The sequence below is a fragment of the Xyrauchen texanus genome, chromosome 36 (genome assembly GCF_025860055.1).
Source record: "Xyrauchen texanus isolate HMW12.3.18 chromosome 36, RBS_HiC_50CHRs, whole genome shotgun sequence".
In the NCBI taxonomy this organism is placed as follows: domain Eukaryota; kingdom Metazoa; phylum Chordata; class Actinopteri; order Cypriniformes; family Catostomidae; genus Xyrauchen; species Xyrauchen texanus.
The window spans coordinates 24776253-24802084 of record NC_068311.1 but is presented as its reverse complement, the minus strand read 5'-3'; the positions used below and the strand labels follow the sequence as shown (position 1 = coordinate 24802084).

General features: G+C 40.4%; 1 protein-coding gene across 1 annotated transcript in view; it reads right to left on the bottom strand.

The window, feature by feature from the left end:
• The window catches only part of LOC127629815 (uncharacterized), a 148473-nt gene extending 123506 nt beyond the window's left edge, over positions 1 to 24967 (bottom strand). The window contains exon 1 of the mRNA XM_052107071.1: positions 24910 to 24967. The gene's annotated coding sequence lies outside the window, so the exon portion shown is untranslated. The remainder of the gene's footprint in view (positions 1 to 24909) is intronic.
• Positions 24968 to 25832: the final 865 nt, after the last annotated feature.

The following is a 25832-nucleotide window of genomic DNA, read 5'->3' as shown; positions in this document are numbered from 1 at the left end:
TAGGTTTAGCATGGCGATAACTTCAACTTGCATTTCCTCTAACACTGTTGTCTCTATTTTGACAATAGAGTGGGCCTTTTCACTGAGTTGGGGCTTACTTGAGACTGACTGAACTTTTGTTTCACCTGATGATCTCTATGGCCTCAGGTTTATGGTTCTTTGCCTCTGTCTTGCCTTTACTGCAGGAACTCTATCCACTCTCCACTGTTGATCTGGGTTATTTTAGGGGATTCACTGCATCAGGAAGTGTCGGCCAGGTAAGTGACGACTGCCCTCCGAAGAGTAGAATCCCAGCGGTGCCTCCAAAATGTTGTACCCTTGAAAAGGGGAAGAAGATTACAATTACAGAAAACTCGCACTCGCCGTTTCTCCACTGCAAGCTTTATGTAGAATATTTTTGTAATAATTGACATTAAACAGTTCTTTTTCAAATTAACCTCATTGACATATTTCTTAACATACATTCAACAATTCGTAACATACACATTTAATTACATGAGTACACTTCTTTATAATAGGCTACTTGAAAACCATAACACTATATAAAGTATACAAAAAAAATACAATAAAGCATTTTACAATTACCTGAGAATCAACTCTTTTAAATCTTTCTCTTTTTAGTCATAAATGCATATCAACTACACAGCAAATCAGTCATAAGCACGTAAATGTACTATTTCAGCTAATTGTTTTAGCTGAAAATGCAACTGAAATTCTCAATTCACTTTTCATACTCTATACTTTCACCTTTGTACAGCAAGTCAACAAATCGGCACTAAATAAACAGAATTACACCTTAAATACACAAATATCGAACATACTTGAGCTTTGTGCCTGTATATATTAACGCCATGACCAACGTGCTGCCTGGAGCTCGCACATTAATGCTTAATGTTTAATGGAGTTAATGCTTCTTGTTTAATGGAGTCCTGAGCTCACGCATTTCTGAACTAACCATTTCAACATTTCAAACACACAATCAATATAATATTCGCGTCTGCATACTCTTAAACATATTACAACATCATATCAACGTATTTTGACTAATTATACTTCATACCTGAAAAGGGGAAGAAGATTACAATTACAGAAAACTCGCACTCGCTGTTTCTCCTCTGCAAGCTTTATGTAGAATGGAGAAATCCTGCGAGCTCTCCCCCTAGTGTTCACGCAGACCAGAACAATCGATCGTCCAACTTATCGTGCCAATTAACTGATCACAGATAAACTCAGAATAACTCTAAACTACATATTTATATTTTATAGACTTTTCTACATATTCAAAATAGCGAATATATATATTAGTGTACACAGACTTATGCATTTTTAAAATACACATGTTCCTTTTCACTCTGTCACATAAGCAGGTAATATTTGGTTTCAGTTGAGTGCATTTTGTCGAGATCTTGAGCACAATAGTGCCGCCACAAACATACAAAATAAAAAATGTGGCAAAGCAACATGGACTGTAGGGATGCACAATTAATCAAAATAAAATCAAAACACCGATATGACCTTGTGCGATTATTAAATTGCAAAGGGCTGCAATTTAATTAAATAAATAAATAGTCTCCTGTCATGTTCACTGTTGTCTTCTGTTTTTGTGCTTTTATGTTGAAGTTTAGTTTAGTTCCTGTTTCCTGTTTGGTTTTTGTAGTCCTTTGTAGTTTCTTTTTATGATTGGAGTTCCCCTGATTATTTCTCCTTCCCTGATTGTTTCCCCCAGGTGTCCCTCATTCCCTTGTTTGTTCCTTTTGTATTTAAACCCTGTTTCTTTGTTCAGTCCTTGTCGATCGTTGTTGAATGTTGATGTTCTGACTGTTTTGATGTTTCCCTGTCCTGATGTTCGCTCTGCTGCCCGTTATTCCGTATTTACCCGTTCCGTGTTCCTTTGATGTCTCCCTGTTTTAGTTTCTGTTTCCCCTCGTGGATGTTTCATTTGTTCCAGTTGTGTCTTATTTTCACTTTTTGTTCAATAAACCGCATTTAGATCCCACTTCTTGTCTGCCCTAGTCTGCATTCGTAACAGAACGATCGAACCACAATGGATCTAGCGGTTCTTCAGGCAAGCTGCTGCCTCTTGGATTTGAGGCAAGGAAGCCGCCCGGTGGAGAATCATGTTAGCGACTTCCTGGACCTGGCGGGTGCCACCGACTTCCCTGACTCCTCCCTGGTGGTGTTCTTCCGGGCCGGCTTGGCTGGTTCGCTCAAGGAGCGGTTGCCACCGGCGACATGCGGCTGGACGCTCCGCGATTTTGTGGAGGAGACGCTGCTGGCATGTGGCTCGCCATTCACTGTGGGTGTAGTGGAGGAGGATCCTGCCTCTCCTCCCACAGTGGTGACCCTCCAGTCGTCCATGGCTTGTCCTGTTTCGCCTGCCCCACCTGCCAGCAAACCAACCCCCCACGCCTGCCTTGAGCAACGAGCTGGCCAACTTCGTCCGCCCGGAGGAGGAGAAGAAAGGCTTCCGCTCCCCAGCTCACGCCTGCCACGGTCTGCGAGCCAGAGCCCACGCCTGCCACGGTCTGCGAGCCAGAGCCCACGCCTTCCACGGTCTGCGAGCCAGTGCCTGCAGCCTCGACCGTCCCAGAGCCAGCGCCTGCAGCCTCGACCGTCCCAGAGCCAGCGCCTGTAGCCTTGGCCGTCCCTGAGCCAGCGCCTGTAGCCTCGACCGTCCCTGAGCCAGCGCCAGTGGCCATGACCGTCCAAGAGCCAGCGCCAGTTGCCATGACCGTCTAAGAGCCAGCGCCTCTTGAGCCTCCCAGGGCTCCGCCTCTCAAGCCTCTTGAGCCTCCCAGGGCTCCGCCTCTCGAGCCTTCCAGGGCTCCGCCTCTCGAGCCACTCAGGGCTCCGCCTCTCGAGTCTCTCGAGCCACCCAGGGCTCTGCCTCTCGAGTCTCTCTAGCCACCCAGGGCTCCGCCTCTCAAGCCATCCAAGCCTCCCAGGGCTCCACCTCTCGAGCCTCCCAGGGCTCTGCCTCCCGAGCTCTCGAGCCACTCAGGGCTCTGCCTCTTGAGTCTCTCTAGCCACCCAGGGCTCCGCCTCTCAAGCCATCCAAGCCTCCCAGGGCTCCACCTCCCGAGCCTCCCATGGCTCTACCTCCCGAGCCTCCTACGGCTATGCCCCCAGAGACTCTCGAGCCTTCCAGGGCTCCGCCTCCCGAGCCTCCTACAGCTCTGCCCCCTGAGACTCCAGAGCCTTCTAGGGCTCCGCCTCTAGAGCATCCTACGGCGCTACCTCCCTCGGCTCTGCCTTCAGAGCCTTCCAGGTCTCCGCCTCTGAAACCTCCTACGGTGCCACCTCCCTCGGCTCCGCCTCCAGAGCCTTCCAGGTCTCCGCCTCTAGAACCTCCTACGGCGCCACCTCCTTTGGCTCCGACTTCAGAGCCTTCCAGGTCTCCGCCTCTAAAGCCTCCTATGGCGCCACCTTCCTCAGCTCCGTCTCCTGAGCCTCCCATGGCTCCGCCTCCTGAGCCTCCAGAGCTTTCCATGTTTCCGCCCCCCCTTGGCTCCGCCTCCTGAGTCTTCCTTGGCCTCCCGAGCCATCCTTGGTTCTGCCTTCCTCAGCTCCGCCTCCTAGGCCTTCCTCGGCTCTGCCTCCTGAGCCTCCCACAGCTCCTCCTCCTGAGCCTCCAGAAGCTCTCTCAGCCTCCTGAGCCTCCCACAGCTCCGCCTCCAGAGACACCCTCAGCTCCACCTCCTGAGCTTCTCATGACTCCGAATCGAGAGCCTTCTACGGTTCCACCTCCTGAGCCACCCATGGTGGCTCTGCCACCTGAGACTTCCTCGGAGTTCCCCATGGCTGTTCTATGGCCACCTTCCAGGCCTCCTGAACCTGTCCCTGGCCCTTGGACTTCCTGCCTGCCCTCTGTGCCCCCTTGGACTGCCTTCTTGCCCCTTGTGCCCCCTTGGACTGCCTTCTTGCCCCTTGTACCCCCTTGGTCTGTCTGTCTGCCCCTTGTGCCCCCTTGGACTGTCTGTTTGCCCCTGGTGCCCTCATTTTGTTTGTTGTGGGTTTTTGTCATTTTTGTTTTAAGATCGTCTGTAATCCAATCCTTTGAGGGGGGATTCTGTCATGTTCACTGTTGTTTTCTGTTTTTGTGCTTTTATGTTGAAGTTTAGTTTAGTTCCTGTTTGGTTTTTGTAGTCCTTTGTAGTTTCTTTTTATGATTGGTGTTCCCCTGATATTTCTCCTTCCCTGATTGTTTCCCCCAGGTGTCCCTCATTCCCTTGTTTGTTCCTTTTGTATTTAAACCCTGGTTCTTTGTTCAGTCCTTGTCGATCGTTGTTGAATGTTGATGTTCTGACTGTTTTGATGTTTCCCTGTCCTGATGTTCGCTCTGCTGCCCCTTTTTCCGTATTTTCCGTGTTCCTTTGATGTCTCCCTGTTTTAGTTTCTGTTTCCCGTCTTGGATGTTTCATTTGTTCCAGTTGTGTCTTATTTTCACTTTTTGTTCAATAAACCGCGTTTAGATCCCACTTCTTGTCTGCCCTAGTCTGCATTTGTAAAAGCTCCCTTCAAAGTTTATTTGCGCTGCTCTGTCATCTATATTTAAGTTAGAGCATTGTTGCAGTGTTTTCAGAGCGGTTCTGTGCTCCACAACTCCCTTTCATGCTTAAGAGTAACCGAAGTGATCAGAGTTCGGTTCCGTTTGCTTAAGTGCACTAAACGCTTTATTTACACTAAACTGGCGTGTCCTGCGTGAAGTGTCAGTCTCCGCAAGAAACAGGTATGATAATAACACGGAATACAAGATGGGGTATAATTCAAACATCTTTATTAAATGATTGCTGAGCAACAGCATTAACAGTAACACGCGCTCCCGACAAGAGAGCGTGTCGCCCTTATTACACTCCCCGTGGAAACAAGTGAAAGCGGAACTAATATTACCAACATACAACAAAATGAAAAGGAAAGAACATACATACAATAAATCTATATCAAATATTTAGGTACTATAATATAATGCATTGCTAAATTAAATATAATAAAATAATGAATACAAATAATTAAATGAAATTGTGACAAACTATGCAAAGTTTTCACTTTGAATTTAAATCACACCAATGGGTTATCAATTCAACTTGAGTTTGACATTAAACCTCATTCTTTAGGACTATCTTATATACAGTAAAGAATAGTTTGTATTAAGCCTACTAGTTTTTAAGGCCTCGAATAAAGAGTACCATTTATATTTTAAAATTATATTTTGTGTATAATGAATTATTCAAATCAACCAACATTATATTTTGACAGCAAAAACCAACGTTTTTACCAACAGGCAAATGTAGTTAACAGTGACATTGAGCAGAAAGCTTACATATAACCAGTTTTGACGGAGCTGCTGATAAAAGTTAAATGATCAGCATCGATTGATGAGATGAAAAGAAAACTGGAGATTGGTATCGGATGTTAAAATCCTGATTGGAGCATCCCTAATATTCAAGTTGATTGTTTCAAAAACTAAAGATGATGATTAGTTTACTGAAATCCTATGACAAAATGGACAAAAACAGGTACACGGTGGATGGTAACATTTGGATATGAAGAAGACTTTGTTTCACTGTTTACATATTTATTTGTTTGTGGTTGAACTGAAAAAAGGTCTCAGTTTGGTTCTTTTTAAGAGGGCTCAAGTGTGAAAACCCCAGTAGCCTTTTTGCAGTTTTGTGGTAATTTTTGTGGAAAACATTACCGTCATAATCGCAGTTCAAATCGCAATCGCAATATTATTCAAAATAATCGCAATATGATATTTGTCCAAATCGTGCAGCCCTAATGGACAGTAATATTTGAGGATTCTGTAGACAGTTGCACCCCTGCAATCCCCTCCAGCTCCATCTTTCAAAGTTGTGCAGAGGATGCGTCGGGTCGTTTGTCTTGTGCTTGATGTCTCAGTAAGCATGCAAGTATGCCAAAATGTACTTTAAATTCTCAACAAGAATGCATCCATGATTATAAATGTTTTGCATTGTATACCAATGCTCTGAAATGAGTTTGATAAATAATTTTGTAACCCAAGGAAACATAAAATTTATATTGATCACATTTCAGTAAAATTCTAAGGGCTCTAGTATTCTTCGACAGCAGCAAGCTGCCACATATTTCCTGCAGCACATCACTTTTAGTACTAACGCTCATAATCTTAGCCATTTAACTCTTATTAACAGTGATACCAGAAAAGAGAATCTCATTAAAGAGTTGCCAAGTACAGCAGATGGATGGACAAAAATCTGTATAGGCCTCAATCAAGGCTTTCCGGTGCCATATACAGTATATGATTATTTCTGCATTTTTATGTTTATCGTGTACATATAGTTTGTCCAGTATGTTTTATTCCAAAGCTCAGTATTCCTCTTTGAAACTGTTAGGTACTTCAAGAGGATAATATGGATGTTGTAGGAGATTAAATAATTTTTCTGACAGATGGTGAGGCGCAGGGCCAGCTCCTACCATCTATGCCATGGTGGGCTGTGGATATTATAGGTGGGCATTTGGGAGTTGGGGTTACTCAGACTTCTAATTGAATATCTTTAATTGGCATGACATGGTGTAATTGTCCAGATCATAAGACCCAATATAACTATATTTTACACATATTCCCCATATTAAAAATATATATAAAAATAAATAAACTGATAAACATTATTTATAATCATAAGATTATAAGGAGACCAGTGCAGATCAGGCGGATGGCCATAAGACCAGAGAGACCACAGCAGAACAGGCGGATGGCCATGGGACCCAGGAGACCACCTCAGAGTAGGGACTGGATCAAGAGGTTTGGTTGGCAGCCACAGGGCCGAGACAGGGTCAGGAGGTCTGGGAGGTGGCCGCAGGGCCGAGACAGGCTCAGGAGGTCTGGGAGGCGGCCGTAGGTTCGAGACAGGGTCAGGAAGCCAGGGAGATGGCCACAGGACAGGGACAGGCTCAGGTGGCAGAGCTGCTGGAGGAGGAGTCTCTGGGGGAACGGGCGGAGCCACTGGAGTAAGAGTATCTGGGGGTGCGGGTGGAACCGCTGGAGGGAAAGTCTCTGGGGGAGTCTCTGGTCATGGAAGACGAGGACACAAAACAGAAGAGAATATACAGGGACGGGTAAGTCTGCTCAGGTTAGCTGAATAAAAGGGAGCCACTAGATCCATTTAGTTGGGTCAGTTGTTCTGTAGCAAGGAGGAGGCAACGAGGGCAGGATCTAAAAGCAACTACTTAATAAGAATAAATCTAAAACACAAAACAGGATGAACACGGAAACAGGGCAAGACAGGGAAACAGGAAGCGAAACAAACGAAAACAAACAGGCATAAACTGGGGAGAAACATTAACGACCGACAAAGGGGAACAAATAACAGGGCAATATATACACAAGGGGTGATTGAGGTAATAGATGGGAAGTGGGAAGTGTAGTCCAGGGGAAAACAGTGGCTAAACACAGGGAATTGTAACAACCAGTAACAGAAAGACTATTCAAACATTTGGTTATTGATTACGTGGACATGCCATGAGTGAAGGAAAGCTCTATATGCTTGTGGTAGTATGCAGATTTAGAAAATGGCTGGAAGCAGTACCATCAGCAGATCAGGGATCAGGAACAGTAACCAAATTTCTAACAAGAGAGGTAACACCTAGATTCGGAAAACTGTCAGAAATTAGTTCAGACAATTGATCAGTGTTTATACAACAAACTGTAAAGAAGGTATTGCACCGGATTCATCAGACAATCAGATTGATTTATTTGTTCTTGGTGGGTGTGAGCTTTAGGATATGTCCCGGTGAAGGCCTTCTAGCTGGCCTTGAGTGACGCAATCACACTTTAAGTGATGTAATTTGAAAGCAAAGAGTGCGAGATCTTGCTGATGAGTCGATTGTCATTACTGCAGCTATCGCCATTGAGAAAGAGATCATTATGGATTTAAAACACGAGATGTTCTGCATGATTGTGTGATTGCTTAATTTATTAAACAGGAAAGGAGGACTCATTTTTTTACATTGTTATAGCAACATCAGGAGTTTTCTAAGTATAAATTAGGCTGCTTGAGCATTCAGTGTTGGATAAAGTTTTGAAAAGTAGTGCTGTGTTCCACTCAAATCAGAAAGTCAAATTTTACAACTACCTACTAGGAAAAGTGCAATGGAATGCATCTTTAAATCAGAATTACAGCTTGTAGGCTTGTGCAGAAATTCATTTAGACACTCGTAGTCTAAATTAAGTGATAAACATTCACTTTATTATGTAATATCGATAAATAGATATTAAAACTTGTTTAACAAATGCCTGCAGAAACAGGTGTAAAAAACATTATAATCTCTTTTGATAATCGTACACCTGAAGCACAAATGCTAGTGTTGCAGCATTATTTATCAGTTGGGTTGCTAGGAGACATCTCTAATGAGAGTCAAAACCCGCTAAGCTAACGGGAGCATTGCAGTTTTGTTTTCTTAAATGTCATCTTCCAAATATCGGGGAATGGAATGCACTTATGGTTGGAGATATCAAGTAGGAATATCCCACATCCAACTTGAATGGAACGCAGCATAACCATGTACCCTGACGAAATTAAATGTATTGCAAGCAACAATTAAATCGCAAATATTATTAGATACATTTTTCCAGGTATTATAGACCTCCTTGGTAGATTTGTATGAAAAATTATGATTTTTGAATGTCTGTTCAGGAGACTTTCATTTCACAAAACAGTCATGCTGAAGTTAAAATTAGGCTTTCTTGAGCAGTAAGTGTTGTTTCAAGATCTGGCTTTCATGCGTGGATGTATTTTTAAAATGTCAATTGGTATTATAAGTTCACTGCGACATATTACATGATGCCCAACATCACCTTGTGATGTGTCTTATTCCACATATATGGTGTTTTATTCATTGTGAAACTGTGTTTTCTTAATGGCATGAATAACCCTGAAGGCCTACACTTTTAATGCATGGCCCACCACTGGTATTGAAACAACTAAGAATAAAACAGAGACTAGGGTGTGCTTATCATCCACAATCACAGGGAATGGTAGAAATGGTAAATGGTACCCACAAGGCCAAACTTAACTAAATATGTGCAAGCACTAAGCTCAATTGGATTGATGCTTTGCCTCTTGCTTTAATAAGCTATCTTATGCAAACTAACAGAAATACGCATCTATTCATGCATGAAATGCTTACAAGTCGACCCATGCCTGTGCCAAACTAGAGAGGTCCTTATGAAGGCTCAACCCTTGCTTGAGCAATTGCAAATAGAACTGAAAGCGTATATGCAACAACTAACTGCAATACGAAAGCTATCTATTTACAGGAAAAAAGTATGGAGCCTAGTGAAACAGAAATACCCTGTTCAGGTGATCAGGTGTATCTGCGAGTATTCAGGAGAAAGTGGAACGAGCCCAGGAGAGAGGGACCCTATAAAGTGGTAAGGGCAATGCCAGCAGCAGTCCAAGAGGAAGGAAGTACCACATGGTACAATCTAAATCATTCCACCAGGGTACCCAGAGTGAGAGAAAGGCCCGAAGATGAATATAAAGCAATACTGAAGATAAAGAAACACCAGGAGAAGGGCTGCATGATGCTGAAAGAAATGTACAAAGTGAAGAAGGCCAAGAAGAAACTACATGTGGAGAGGGTAAAAGGCAGACGTACCATCAGGAGATGGAAGATGAGTCTGATAATGTGCCTGAAACTGGGGACAACCTACATGCTACAACAGACCCCTAAGAACCAGGAGAACCAGAATTCGATAGAATCAACTTCACAGATCTGGACTGGTTTCAAGAATGATCTCAAGGTAACACAAACAGAACGGGTTGGGAAGAGAAAACGTCATTAGTCTAAATATGATAAGTGAAAAATAAGTCAAGAAGAAAACACATTGTGGGAACTAGCACAAAACAACCTTTTGTATGAATGGGCAAGGTATGCAGCAAAAGAGGTAGAGAAGGAAAATTGTGTATTGTGTGCATTGTCACCCACAAATAAAGTGTTAGTAGTCCCTAATCTACATGACTATCGAGATTGTGCTAAATTTAACAGAAACATTTGTCATCTAAGTAAGGATGTGAGACCATCATGTCCATCTGAATGTCTAGCTTGTTTAGGCAGTCAGACTTTCAATAGTCACTTTTATAGGCCAGGTTGGGGAGAATGGTTTAGAAATTGGGACATTACTAAACACATTGAAATAGCAGAAGAGGAGGTGGAAATCCCAGAATGGTACAAGATTGATTATAAGCAAGAATATGAATGCAATAAAAAGAATGTTGGTTATTATGATTTGGGAAAATTCAATGGAAGGTGTGCTACTGTTTGGTATTTTGATAAAGATACTCCTTGGAATTCGGGTGTGCTGCTCAGAGCTTGTAGTATATTTTTATCAAGTTAATCAGGAATAATCAATGAAAACATTGTTGATTTATACCACAGTTATGTCTGAGGGGCAAACATGCAGTTTACTGTATGTAAAGGCCTGTGACGTGATGAATATGTGCTCACATATGTTTGACTATTTGACTGTGTGTGCAGAAACATAAATAGCATTACTTAAGGGGGAGAATTGATCTCTTCCAAAGGACATTCTGTTACTTCTTAATATGGTCAAGACCAGAGTCAATGAAGAGCATGATAGATAATGCATGTAAGCCCCACCTTGTTTGAGGAGATGTATTTAAGTAAAACCAAACCAGAGATGCTTCAGTTGTTGTTGTTGGTACTGTGGTTTCACCGTAGGCAACTCGGCTTTATTGTGTGATAATAAAGTCTATACTTCTGAAATCAAAACCCCAAAGATGCTGAGTGATTTTTCACAAAATTGGCATGAAAGACTACAACAATTGGCGCCCGAACAGGGACAGAAGAGAGCAGAGTCGTTACATCGCGGGCTGGCTGGGAAAGCAAACACAAACACGGTGGCCACCATTAAGAGGTAGCATATTTTGCTTATAAGCGTTTGTGTTACTTGCCAGTTTGCCTGTGGTGGTAAGAACGCTCAGAAAGCTCTTCTAAACCAAAAAGGACAAAAAGAATAAAGGGTTTTGATTCCAGAAGAAATAATTGCATGCAATGATCTGTTTTTATTTACTGGTAAGCGTGTAGGTGCAATAGCAGTAAATAATGGCGGATAAAGTTTAAGAAGTAATAATAGTATAATTAAGGATAAGCTACAGGATAATAATTAGAGGACTGCATAGGCAAAGAAATATTTATTTATTTACTTTATGGATACCGCTCTGTAGGAAATTTATAGTAGCCTACTGAAGCTACAGGATAATAATTAGAGGACTGCATAGGCAAAGAAATATTTATTTATTTACTTTATGGATACCGCTCTGTAGGAAATTTATAGTAGCCTACTGAAGCTACAGGATAATAATTAGAGGACTGCATAGGCAAAGAAATATTTATTTATTTACTTTATGGATACCGCTCTGTAGGAAATTTATAGTAGCCTATGAAGCTACAGGATAATAATTAGAGGACTGCATAGGCAAAGAAATAGTTATTTATTTACTTTATGGATACCGCTCTGTAGGAATTAATTAATAAATATAAATAAGCAAAGAAAATAGGACTAATAATTGCGCAATTTAGTTTTTTGCAGCTCTGTGTTTATAAAGGCCTTGTGTCTGTAATAAGTGTAAAATGTATGTGCGTGTAAGAATAATTGTGGTTCAAGAGTGTTCAGACTGAACGTATAGCGAGAGAGTATGACTGAATAAAAATATAAGTCCGGTAGAGGAATCGGAATGTGTGATAGACAATGACCATAAAAAGAACACTGTGTGGATATAATATGAGCACAATAAATGAATAAGAGACAAAGGCGAATGAAGTAAAGTTGTTCAATAATGAAAGTGTGTCATTTATATGTTGAATGAATGTTGGAAATGAAAGCTGTCTCATAAAACTGTGGAAGGAAATTTCCGTTGATAACATATAGAAAACTAAAAATGTTCCAAAATATCAGCCTGTGCTGCATAACTGGTGAGGTGTATATATGCAATTTACAGCAGAGAAAATATATTTGGGCTATTTTCAACCTTCCATCAATATATGGAGGCAGAAGAGAGCTGATAATTACAGGCAGATAAGGCACCTAATAAATATTCTAAATATTGCAAAGTGGAGATAAAACCAATGATAAAGATATATAGATAGAAAAATACAATTAATAGAGTATAAACAAACAATAAGGAAAATAATAAAAACAGTGAGATAATATAGATGTAAAACGAAATTAGGAAAAAAGATATCAAAATGTTAACTCACAACTGGCTGGAAAACATTTAGTCTTGGCTGTTCTTAGTCTAGCAGCTGTTGATTGGAATGGGCTAGAGCATAACTCCTAAACTAGACTGTAGCATAGAAATGTATTTGACTTCATACAGAGAATCTATACATTCAAGAGATATTGTTGGGTGTGTGAACAAGATAGAGAGACTTAGCTTTGCTGCATAGACAGAAAGTTAACTCTTAGCTTCTGAGGTTTTTTTTAGAATAGCAGCTGAAAAATATGCCAGACCTCTGAACTAGTCAGTCACAGAAGACAAGTGAACTTCATATAGAGAATTTGTGAAGTCAAAAGAGATATATGTGCTTAAAGTTTAACCTTTAAAGCACAGGGACAAGTAACAATAAAAAAAATTGAAATTGAAATAAAAATTAAACAACTGTAAAGTAATTAAAATCAGTTTGAAAAATCAAAAAATAGCTAGGAGAAAAATAAAATAATAAATAATAAGAATAAGGATTAAAGCTTTGGGTCCAGTGTATTACATTAAACTGAAGTCAACTAAGTAACTGGAATTTAAACAAAGGTGTATTTAAGATAAGTGTTGTTATATTACATAAGGTAAAACTCCAGTGGAAAGAGTAAAATCTAGAAGTCCACTGTGCAAAATCTCAAAGAAATGAGAAAGCAAAATAAATAAATAATAAGGTGACGTGAATGAACTTTGTGTATTAAAAAGTAAAGGTGAAAGAAATTAGGAAAATTGTTTCAAAATATTGCTGTTGAAGATTAGTGTAGAAGGAAATACATAAAAAAATAAGAGGTTCATTTATTCTCTAAATGTATTGATTTATCTAAATTAATGCTGCTAAAATAAGTTTTCATTTTTATATGCTAAGTAAAAATGAAGAAAGAGCCAGTGAAAAAATAAAAAACTAAGGACTAGATGAAGACTGATCCTAAAGGTAAATTGACAAACATATAGGAAATGTATTCATGTATGGAGTATAATAATTCATATATTAGAAGAAGATAAGGAAAATTATTTAGAAAGACATTTAGATTAAACGGTTAAAAAATAAATAAATAAAAAGATAAGAGTAAAAACTAAGAACAGGAAAAATAAAAAGAATAAAGTAAGAAATATGTCCAGAAAGTTTAAAATTCACTGAGAAATATGAGGCAGGCCAGAAAAGCTGAGGCATGCAGAGGAGGGTAAAATGACAGGTTCCTTTTTAAAAATACCTCCCTATGTGACCCCAAAGGTCAGCTCCCAAAGGTCAGCTCCAAATACTTTAGATAGAATGTGGATGGTACTTCTCGTAGTGAGACCGGTAGTTATCAAAGCCACAGAAAATGGGAAAGGGAGATTAGAAAGAAGGATTTTGAAATTGGAATATGAAAAGTAAATCTTAAATGTGAAAATTTCACATTCATGTGTCTGTTTTATGTACTGTCTAGTCCAATATGAGAGAATAACAGTTTCAACATTATTAAATTAAACTATAATGTCTTGATATATACATTTAAAAACCCATGATTATATGTTTTATTTTTGATGTGTTTAAATATGTCTGGAGAACAATGTATATGTTTGTGCAACTTTATTGGTGTAAACTTGATCAACCAACAAAAATAAGACAGATAGTGTTTATTATTTTTGCTAGAAAATGTCTGACTGGAGAGATTAATGAGACCTGATAATGAACAGAGAGGATAAACACGGTGTCTCTCATAATGTCTCTAGTCAAACACAGGGGGCCCCCGAATTTAGAAAAAAGAGATAGCAGATTCTTTTAGGATTAGACATTTTTCTTTTATTTCTTGTTTATATATACAGTGTAGGCATTGGTTGATCATGGGTACACTGAAAGTTGTCACTGAGACTAGAATTAAAGAAAATAAATTTAAGAATAATTTAAATCATTTCATGTTCTCTATTGTTCAAATTTGCTTAGAGAAGTTTTTCTTGGGTTTGTTCTATGACCAGTTATCCCAGATAGAATTGAAATAAGTCCCAATATGTGGTGTATTTGATTGGAAAAATATTGATAATGCTAAGGAAAAATTGGAGATTGGTATTAGGTGAAACCCATAGAGAAACATTAAGATTAAATTGAGTACCATAAATCATTTGATGTTCATGTGTCTATTTTGTGTGAAATTGATGCTAACTATGTTTTACTTTCTCTGTTGTCAGCATTCTGTAAGTCATTTCAATAACTAATTCTGGAACCAGTCTCTCACCATTGCAGATTGCTGAGCCAGATGATTTATTGAAGAAGCTTATGTTACAGGAGACAGTCCAGAGAAAAGGAAAAAAAAAAAAAAGACTGAGAAACACAGTATGTGGGCGATTATATGAATGGCCCTCCTACTATCATGAATGCTGGTAAGCATTACTGAATTGACATTTCAATTGTGGATTAAAATTTCTATTGATAAGTTGATTTCAGTCATATATGACTAATTGGATGTTTGATTCTCCAACTGCCATCCATGGGTGCAATATCCATGTCTAAATTGTTCTGAGGGTCTAAATTTAAATCCAGCATCTAATTGCGAATTTGTTGATGTGAAGGTTAAATATTAAAACTTAATGGCAAAGTAAGAGTAACATATTGGATTGTTTACTCCCCTAAATTTTCCAAAGTCTACCCTCACTTTAAAGAAAAAGCTTAATCAGTACTGCAAGGAGTTAATTAAGTGTCTATTTCTAATAAGCTATTTTTTATTTTAAGTTAAATCCATGAAAATACAACCATAAAGGTATACAGTTTATGCACAGTGACATCTGTCTCTGCTATTTAACTGAATAATTGATCATGAAATGCTGATAAGTATAAGACGATAATAACTGAAAAATCATATTATTAAAGGATGATAACATTAGGATATAAAAAATGAGACTTGTAAGAAATTCAAAGGACATAATGTATTTTACTGATCAATTATTGCAAAACACAAGATATATGTCTGAACTTCCATTGTGCCACTTTACTATTTTATTTTGTTTAGAATCTTTAATTTATTTTCTGTTAATTTAAAAAGGTAATTTATGTTGGTTTATTTGACATAATGAAAATTCCTTCTCCTGAGAAAGAGTAAGAAAAGAGAGAAAGTAATCATAAGAGAGTTTAAAACGAAAACTCAAATTTCTCAAAGGTCTGAATACTGTAACAACAGTGTGAAGAAGTGCAATCTCTCCCTCAAATTCTTTCCCTCTCGCTCTCAGTTTAAGTTTTTAAGTGGGCTAAAACCATATCACTAAATTGTTTTATTTTCTTTTGATTTTGTTTTCTTTTATATGGAAAATGATGTGATTTGACAATAATGTTAGGTACAGTAATATGAAGGAAAGGTTCAAACAGCTTTCCTCATCATGATTAAAGATTTGTTATTTTCAGAGGGCAATTTGAAGTGAAGTGCTCATACTAAAGAGATCTGGAAGAATAAATGTAGGTTCTAAAACTGCCTAAAAATTATTAAATTAAAGTAATGATTTAAATTAAGCATCTTAGAAGCTTGACAGAGGCGATCCTGTATTTTGATTTGTTCTGATGGTTAGTCTTCACCAAGAGACAAGGTCTTTTGTGACCTTTGCTAAAGGATAAAACATAACAACTTGAATGGAAATTAGTGAACTGTAAATGAGTTTAATTGTTGCATTTTACTTTTCATTTGGACAATGTCAATAGATTGTTGAACTTTGAATAATGCTTTGTGAATTTAACCATGTTTTGGACTGTCTCAATGTTTGAGCAGTTGTAGATGGCTCCATTGGCTGTGATGGTTCTCAGGTGATGCTCCCTGAAACAAGGGAAAATGTCTGTTTGCTGATACCAGATTATTAAAGATTGGATAATAAGACTGAGCGGTACCGAGACCAGAGACAAGAGATGATAACCCAATGATGGGTAAAACTCTCCAGTGGCAAGAGGTGACGACCCAGTGACGGGTAAAGACTCTCCATTTGCAAAATGAGAGCTGCCTAAGACAGGGCGCCACCGCCCTGGAAAGATGCCCAAGAAGGGTGAACTGGGTTTAAGGAAGTGGATGGATGCTTTTAGGGAAGAAGCATCAAAAGGGAGGTCTAGAAGAAACCTGCCAGAAGTTGTGAGTTCCACTCAACCCGACTGTGTCTTAATAACCGCTTTATTAAAATATTATATCACAGCGATGAATAACAAGCATTCTATCACTGTGTTATCAGGGGATCACACCCCGTGTAGAAGACCAATTATAGATTGATTTTGGAGGTAAAGCTTTGAGAACCATTACATAAAAGAAGTGCCTAAATTATTAAAGAAGTATTAAGCAAACCTGGGACTGTTTGCATGATGAAGAATTAAGATTGGAAAATTATTTTTGTTTATGCTGTTATTGAACTCATGTACATTTTAATAATAATGAAGAATGGAAAAGAATATATGGTGGTGACTAAAAATTAACATGACCTGATTGCCAAAAGAAATGGGGTGAACAATTACCGTAATTTCCGGACTACTGAGCGCACCTGAATATAAGCCGCAACCACTGATTTATAAATAAAATATTATTTTGAACATAAATAAGCCGCACCTGTCTATAAGCCGCAGGTGCCTACCGGTACATTGAAACAAATTAACTTTACTCAGGCTTTAACGAAACACGGCTTGTAACAAAAATAAATAGGCTTTAACGAAACACGGTGTGGCAGCGGGGGCGTAGTCAAGCGCCGTCCGGAGAGAAAAGCGGTAAGGGTGCTTACACCTGAGCTAAATTATGTCTAACACCGGTGTCTAATTTCAGTAAGCATGGGGAGAGCGGCATAAAAAGGCAGCAGCCACAGAGCTGAGAAAGTGACACACGTCAGTCTAGTGTTGGCGCATAGAAGAATTGAGAAACTTTATAAAATTGATTGTAAACATTGCTGTGGCCATTAAAAGCCTTACCTGGAACACCAAGTGCCCTGCTGAAAACTGTCACACTGGTGCCCGTGTGACAGTTTTCCCAAGAAGGACACGTGAAGCAGGGCACTTGAAATTAGACACCGGTGTTAGACATAATTTAGCGCAGGTGTAAGTGCCCTTACAGCTTTTCTCTCACGGACAGGCGCTTGACCACGCCCCCGCTGCCACACACGGCTTGTAATAAAATATTTGCAGTAAATAGTAGCCTACCAAGAAAGTCATTGGTCACTATCTTCCTCCTCTTGTGCACATGAAACCACTGAAGTCATCTCCTTCGGTGTCAATCGTCTTCAACTTGAAAGCAGCATCATTCGTTTCTCCATGTCTTTGCCATGGTGAGGTTGACAAAATTACTACCGTAATCAGAATGATGGGAAGTTTGAGTGCGCTCGATTTAATCTAAACAGTAAACAAAAAAAGTTGTTTTGACCTTAACCCGTTCGGCAATTTCATTGGTCTAATGAAAGCTTCAAGCCGCCAAAAAACTGAGCACCTCACAGAATGTTTTTTTTAATTTTTTTTTATAAAATTTGAAAGCGGGAAAAATCCATATATTAGCTGCGTCATTGTATAAGCCGCGAGGTTCAAAGCGTGGGAAAAAAGTTGCGGCTTATAGTCCGGAAATTACGGTAACTAAAATTAATATAATGTCTGGATAATAACATTGTGGAAGGAATAAGATTCTGTTGTATGTGATCATTGGTAAAATAATTTTGGATTCAAGCAACAGTAAAGCAGATGACTTTGATTAATGTGAATGGCCCAAGGCAATGGCAACTACCCTGAATGGACAGAAAGACCAACTTGGGAGGAAATTGATTCCTTCAATGAATATATAAGAAGATATGAAGAACCATGCCCTGGGTGTAAGTGCTGGTTAACCTCTCCCCAAAGGGTGATCCTCTACGATGCGCAAAGCATCTGGGTTGAAGACATCTACACTACAAGCAAGAACTCTTAAAATTAGGATGAATATTTTGTTTAATGCAATCTACAAACTGTGACAACCAAAAACAAGACCAAACCAGGAGCACGTACATGCTTAAATATGTTAATTTGTGACTATAGAAAGTCACAGAGGAGGGAATATGTAGTATATTTTTATCAAGTTAATCAGGAATAATCAATGAAAACATTGTTGATTTATACCACAGTTATGTCTGAGGGGCAAACATGCAGTTTACTGTATGTAAAGGCCTGTGACGTGATGAATATGTGCTCACATATGTTTGACTATTTGACTGTGTGTGCAGAAACATAAATAGCATTACTTAGGGGAGAATTGATCTCTTCCAAAGGACATTCTGTTACTTCTTAATATGGTCAAGACCAGAGTCAATGAAGAGCATGATAGATAATGCATGTAAGCCCCACCTTGTTTGAGGAGATGTATTTAAGTAAAACCAAACCAGAGATGCTTCAGTTGTTGTTGGTACTGTGGTTTCACCGTAGGCAACTCGGCTTTATTGTGTGATAATAAAGTCTATTCTTCTGAAATCAAAACCCCAAAGATGCTGAGTGATTTTTCACAAAATTGGCATGAAAGACTACAACAAGCTCCAGTTAATCTAACTCCAGGAGTAAACAAGGGAATGGAAATAACCCCAGAACAGTTTGAAAATCAAACTCGTACCTTCACTGGATTTGTATAGAGATCAGACAAGAGTTGTAGCAGATTTCTTTTGGGTCTGTGGAAAAAAGAAACTTATGTCCTCCTTACCGCGAGAATAGAAAGGAATATGTGCTAGAGTATGGATTGTTCAGGAGGTCAACATAGTGGAATGGGAACAAGGACTGAATATTAAGGAAAATTAGAAGAATTGTAGCACTAAAAGATCTTCTAAATCTTATAAACCTGACCGTAGAGTATATTTAGACTCCATAGGTCAGCCTAGATGTTTACTTTATGAATATAAGGCTAGAAATTAAATAAAGGCAGGATTTGAGTCAATATTTGTTTGGATAACACCAAACAAGAATACAGAATGGGCCAATTATATTTACTACAATCAACAGAGTTTTATCAATTATACTGATATTGCTTTATACTCATTGGGAGAACAGGTAGATGCAACAAGTAGAATGACAATGCAGAATCGACAGGCATTAAATTGGATATTAGCAGATAAAGGAGGTGTATATGATCAAGGATCTGATGCTGGCATACAAAATAGTCACTGGATCTGCTCCAGCATACCTAAAATAATTTCTGCTGAACTAAACTCCACCAAAACACTTTCCTGGACTTTCAGTTTCATCATACCACGTTGGTGGAATGACCTTCCTGTAAATGGCAGACAAAAGAAGGGCACACGCATAAACTTATCGGTCCGGAGTGGAGCCCTTTGAATAGAATAGATTGCCCTTTGAAGGTCTCTGCGTTCTTCTGTCTTTTCTGAGCTGAAGTAAAGCAATTATTGTTAATAATTTGCACTTTACAAATTCATCCCGTTATTAATTTTATCTGACTAATTACTTTCTGATCATTCTTTTATTTTAATCTTTGAAGTTATTGATTACTCTGAATCCTCTTCTATTCATTTACCTTTTGATCAGTTTCTAATGAGATTCCAACTGTTAGTCTTTAAGTGGCTTACACCTACATTAAAGCTTCAGTTATTATATAAATTATTCTTAAAATGGTATTCTCCTGCTTGGTTTCTCAAGAGCAGTTTAGAAAAAAGATTTTAGTCTTTAGTTTTAGATTTAAAGGAAATTATTAGGTATTGATATAAATTATTTTGGAGGAATACAGAATAAATCAAAAAGTAACAATTTATTTTCCAGGTAGGATTTAAAACATAAGTTACAGACACAAGTCAAATAACATACCTGGCAGTTGAGAAAACTACATGTAATTGCAAAGCATGGGAGATCTGAATGCAGATTCCTATTATTAAAGTTACACATATTGAGGTGTGGGATCATCTGACTACAGGGAACCCCAAGCTCTAGGCCAGCCTTCTTTAAATATCCAGACAGAATACACATTGTGTACCAAATGGTATTATCCTTTGAACAATGAGAATTTGGGGATGAATGGGTTCTTGGCCTCCTTTGGTTTCACCTTCAAGGAGGGGGATGTACCTCCGAATTATTCAGTATTTGGCAAAGACCATATAACTTTGTTGTCATTAAGTTTTACGACCCTGGGAAAAAGAACACTATACCAGCCGTACTGAGACATTTTAAATTATATCAAACATGCCTAGTCACATTATTTGTATACATCAGATATTATATTTTGTTACATGCAGATCAGGTGAGTTTGAGGTGTCATGTGCTGAAGGGAAATAGGATGGGTAGAGTGCAAAGATTTGCGTTTTATGGTCCTTGCTCAGCAGGATGTGTTGACGCAGGTGGAGATGGTCATTTGTGTAGGAGTTTTTTGACGTTGGTTCTCGCAGAGTTCTTTGTCATCCCGGAGGTGATGCAGACAGTTTGGAACCAGTCTTACATTCCCAACTCCATCCATGAAGCTGACTCACTCTCTGTCTTCAAAAAATGCCTAAAAACACATCTTTTCCAAGAGCACTTAACCAGTCACAAAAAAAACGTAAATCTGTTTTGAATACTATTCTGATGCTAGTGAAACTTTGTAGTATGGCACCTTTCATACCACTGTCTCCTTAAGATGATTATGTTTTACTCTTTTGTAAGTCATTTTGGATAGAAGTGTCTGCCAAATTAATAAATGTAAATGTAAATTGATAATTGTGAATGGTCCACTGCACAACAATGACAACTCTCCTGGATGGACAGAAAGATCAAAATGGGAGGAAATTAATTCTGTCAATGTATATATATGAGGAGATGAATGATGAGCCATGCCCTGGGATGTAAGTGCTAGCCTCACTGGGGAGAGTGGTGGCCCTCTACGTAACGCAAAGTAACTGGGTCGAAGATCTTTTGTCAACTGGATCTTTGAAAGAAAACATCTAGGTTATGGAAGAAACCTCCGTTCCCTGATGGAGGGAACGAGACGTTGTGTCGAAGAAGCGACACTAGGGGTCTCTCTTGAGCACCAAATATACCTCTGATCTATGAAAAAAGGCCAATGAGAAGTTGGTAGATAGTATTTGCATACCCCGCCACCGGACATACGGGTATAAAGGCGAAGAAATACTATGAGTTCATTCAGGATTTTTCTGAGGAGCCGGAACAAAACGTCTCGTTCCCTCCATCAGGGAACGGAGGTTACATCCAATTTAAATCATGCCATGCGCTGAGCCGTGTACGTGTTTTGCTGACACAGGAGCAGGCAGGTGTTTTACGTGCCAAGACGACCAGCTGTGTCAGACTGCACGTACCCTTCCCCAGTGCCCCAAAAAAGTCATCGGAGTCCTTCTGGTTACCCTAGACAGGGGAACAAGGCGACGCTTGCCAACCTGGGAACGGGCCAAGCCTGGCTGGGCCTCTTTTCTCTCTATGTTTCTCGCATAGAGCAATAGACGGCCGCGGCCCTTACATGCAACGAGTGAAGGGGGTCTTACCCAGTTTCCTATTCTTTCAGGGGGAAAGACCCTGCAGAGATCATTCATGTCTAACTCCATGCCGGGAAAAGAGATGCTCTGAACCGGTGCAAGCTTGCTCTTTTCCCCCAAACGGCTGGGGACTTTGTACTGGAACGCCTGGCCGTCGAACGCGAACCGTAGAAAGGGTCAGTGTCAAGGCAGAATTGAGATGTGGAGGTACGCATCCTTCAGGTCTACTGCTGCGAACCAATCTAGCTGCCGAACGCAAGTTTTAAATGTGTTCTTGCGTGAGCATTTTTGAACAGGAGTTTGTGCAAAGCAAGTTTGAAAACTCATAAGTTCAAGATCGGTTGTAAGCCGCCGTGCTTCCTTGGGTACGATGAAGTAAGGGCTGTAGGGACCCTTCTTCATCTCGGTTGGTGGGATAGGCTCTATCGCGTCTTTAAGTAAGAGACGATTTCCACACGCAGGGATTTGGCTTATTTGCCGTGTACTGCGGTAAAGCAGACGCCCATGAAGGGGGTGGAGGCCTGGCAAACTGAACTGCGTAACCGAGTCGGATGGTCCTGGCCAGCCAGCGTGACGGATTGGGAAGTGAAAGACACGCATTCAAGCTCCGTGCTGGGGGTGCTAAGGGGACGATAACTTTTGACGTACCCGGCAGGGCTTTGCAGCGGGCGGAGCAGGTAGTATGGCGTCGGGAGGCGAGGACGTGTCCCGAGGCTCTAGTGCTGAGAAAGGACTCGAAGCACTTACCTTGCTCTGCACACCCAGCAGGGTGCGGGTTAGTGACTGAGGAGGAGGTCCTGTAGCGGCGTCCTCTGGACTCGTCAGAACCGGCCGGCCGGGGAACAGTCGTGGGGCTGAGAGCGGAGGGTCAGTGTCCAGCGTGCCGGGACTGTTGAGGTGTGGCAGCAGAGTGCCGTGAGAACCACATCTGTGGGTCAGGTGACCCAGAAAGAGGAAATTGCTCTGTTAGTAAAAAACTTGCAAAATGAAAATACCTTTAACTGAAGGTTTCTCTTCCCGGCATTCCACCGGGGGACGGAGTGGTCTGTTTACCAACTCCGGAGCAAACGTCTCAATCTCTGGGTCGTCCATCTCTGGAATGCTTGAGAGCCTTCCGGGTCCTCGAATGGGTCCGTGAGACGGGGGGCATACGCTTCCTGCGGGGTGCTCGACACTGGCTCTGAGAGCTGGGCCCACACTTGGTTGAGGCGGAGCAGCGCTTTTTTTTTTAAGCCACAGGAGGACGCCCTCGGGATGCAAAATCAATAGAAAAATGCAGCTTGACTTCTCTATGGAGAATTTTAGCCTCTCTCTGTATCTCTGTGTGGATGATTTAATTAGAACAAAGCCAGGCACTGTCTGGTACCTGCTTGAAAGAGACAGAGGATACATGTGCATTAATTAGTGCAAGAAATTAGATGAAACGAATGTATGTGGGTGTGTACACATTTCCCATCTTACAGGAATGTGTGTAACCAACGACTGTAATAAGGGAAATCAATTAATATACTAATCAAATTAATGCAGAAAGTAATGATTATTAGTTAATATAAAATATGTAACCAAATGAAGTGATTACAGTGTGTTTTATGCATATGAAATGAAATAGTCATACTTTTGCCATTGTAGACGGTGATGACAAATCTAGCGAGGGATAAGATGATTTTATTGGATGAAGAGGCCATCACTCAAAGAGATAAGGGGGAACAGAAACTGTTTAAAAAAATGCATGAATCTGAATTGTAATTTCAGATGATCCATGGAACACCTCGGCTTTGTTACTTTGTAAGAAAAGTCTATTTTATTTATAAGGGCCTTGCTCAAGGGCCCAACAGTGGTGTCTTGGTGGTGTTGGGGCTTGAACCCCTGACCTTCTGGTTAGTAACCCAGTGGTGGCTCACCTGCCTTAACCGCTGAGCCACCACTGCCCTAATAATACTTAAAGTATTAGTGTAATTACTGTTACCACGTTGGGCTGTTTGTGCATTTCCACCATGGCGAGTGAGACTGGCACACTGAGTTTATCCATTAAAGAACCAACAACCATGGCGGATGGATTATGAGCCGTTCACTGCGTCTCTGAGTGATGAAACTAACGGTTGCCGTCCCTTCCATGATCACTAAACCAGCTTCAGTGCCGCCACCCTGTTCTCTCTCTCTTGTACTAACCAGACATTCACACATGATCCCTCACAAGCATCCCAGCACACTAATTTGGTAAACAGATAATTTGTTGATAGAGCCCAGCTTTGTCCCCAAGTTATCATACCAGTGGAGATACGTGTTAACCAGTCTCTCCGCCCACATTCACGGCCACATTCTCTGGCTGGAAACCTTGTGTGACAAACTCTCCACGAGAGCCCAGCCTGCCATTTTGTGCACTACTCCTCTCCTTACACATACACACACTCACACACACTTCTACCCTCCTCTCATGTATTATAGGCTTATCTGTTACCATATATAGTCATGTTACTGTTTAGTTTGTAGTTGGAAGTCGGAAGTTTATTGACTGCATTGTATTGATTATTAATTTATATTACTGCATCAGTAACCTTTGTTATACTTTAAAGAGAAGTGTTTTGGTATTGTTCTGCATGCACCCATGCCAAGGGAATGTCAGTGCTCGAAATCAAGCCATCATTGTTCGCTTTTTGAATGTCGATGTTCTCTGGACATCGACTTTCCTAAGAGAACAATCCTATGTTGAGACTGCTATACTGTCTATATAACTGCTATATAAACCTACTCCTGAATGAAGCCCCAACAATTTATATTTACTTCTTGTTTAAAATGTCAATACATTTAGCAATAAATAAGTACAATAATGAGTCTTTTAAATGCACTTTTTAATGGTATTTGGCAATTTCTTTTCTTAATTAATTTGCCAATTGCTTTTCCTCATCCATTTGCTAATGGCTTTTCTTTTTCATTTTACTTTTCCTTTTCTTTCGCCAATTTAGAATAGAGTTTAAAAAATGCCATTGGACTGTTGACTCATAAGAGCAACCAATGAACTTTCGATTCAATAGGCTTTCGCTTTGAAAGCAGACGGCTGCAGTCAGGGGAGGAGTGAAATACGTTCTGTCAAGTCGGACATTTCTCACTTCTCGTAGAGGATTAGAAACCTTTGAGATCAAAGGCAGATATCATGGGATTCACTTTCATGCACTCTTGCTGATAAAGTGGATATAATAAAATTGCTGTTGCTTTAAAATGAAAATAAATATGATGAAAAAGACACTCAATATACCTGTTATTTAACAGGGTCCTGCACAAAAGCGAAGAGATGTGAAATGTGCGATGCTCTGGCAGGGGAGGCAGAGCCGGGGCCATCTTCGTCAGCTCCACGTCAGGATGACATGAGGGGAGAGGCTGCAGCCCCTCCTATCCTCTGGGGATTTCCCAAAGGGGATTTCCCTTTGGAGCAGTCACGAGACGAAACCCTCAAGCACGCCTTCGACCAAGTGAGAGTGATCAATGGTCAACAACTCCAGCCGAATGTCGCACTTTCATATCCCTATTTCCCAATTATAAACGAGCGGTTGTATAGAGTGATGCAGGATGCTCAAACGAAGGAAGATCCTAGCTCTTAATACTGCGGAGCCACTGGAAAAGGTGTTCCAGGAGGCTCATTATAATCCCATGGCAGGGCACCTAGGGGAGAGAAAAACACTGAACTGACTAATAGCCCATTCTTATTGGCCGGGGATTGGCGGCGATGTTCGCAGGTGGTGTGCAGCATGCTGTGAATGTCAGCTGGTGAACCTACCGCCACCCCAAAAGTGCCATTGTGCCCCCTTCTGCTGATCGAGGTCCCCTTCGAGAGAACTGGCATGGACCTCGTCGGGCCATTAGAGCGGTCAGTATGCAGACATCATTTTGTATTGGTCCTTGTGGACTATCCAACACGATATCCGGAAGCAGTGACCCTGCGTTGCGTCAGCACACAGTATTGCGGAGGCACTCTTCAAAATAATCTCTCGGGTGGGGATTCTGAAAGAAATCCTCACCGATCAGGGCACAACCTTTATGTCACAGACACTATGTGAGCATTAATTATTGGGTATTAAGACAATTTGCACCAGCGTTTACTATCCGCAGATGGCCTGGTGGAGCAATTTAATAAAACCTTAAGAATATGATTCTTAAATTTGTGCACGAGCATGCTAGGAA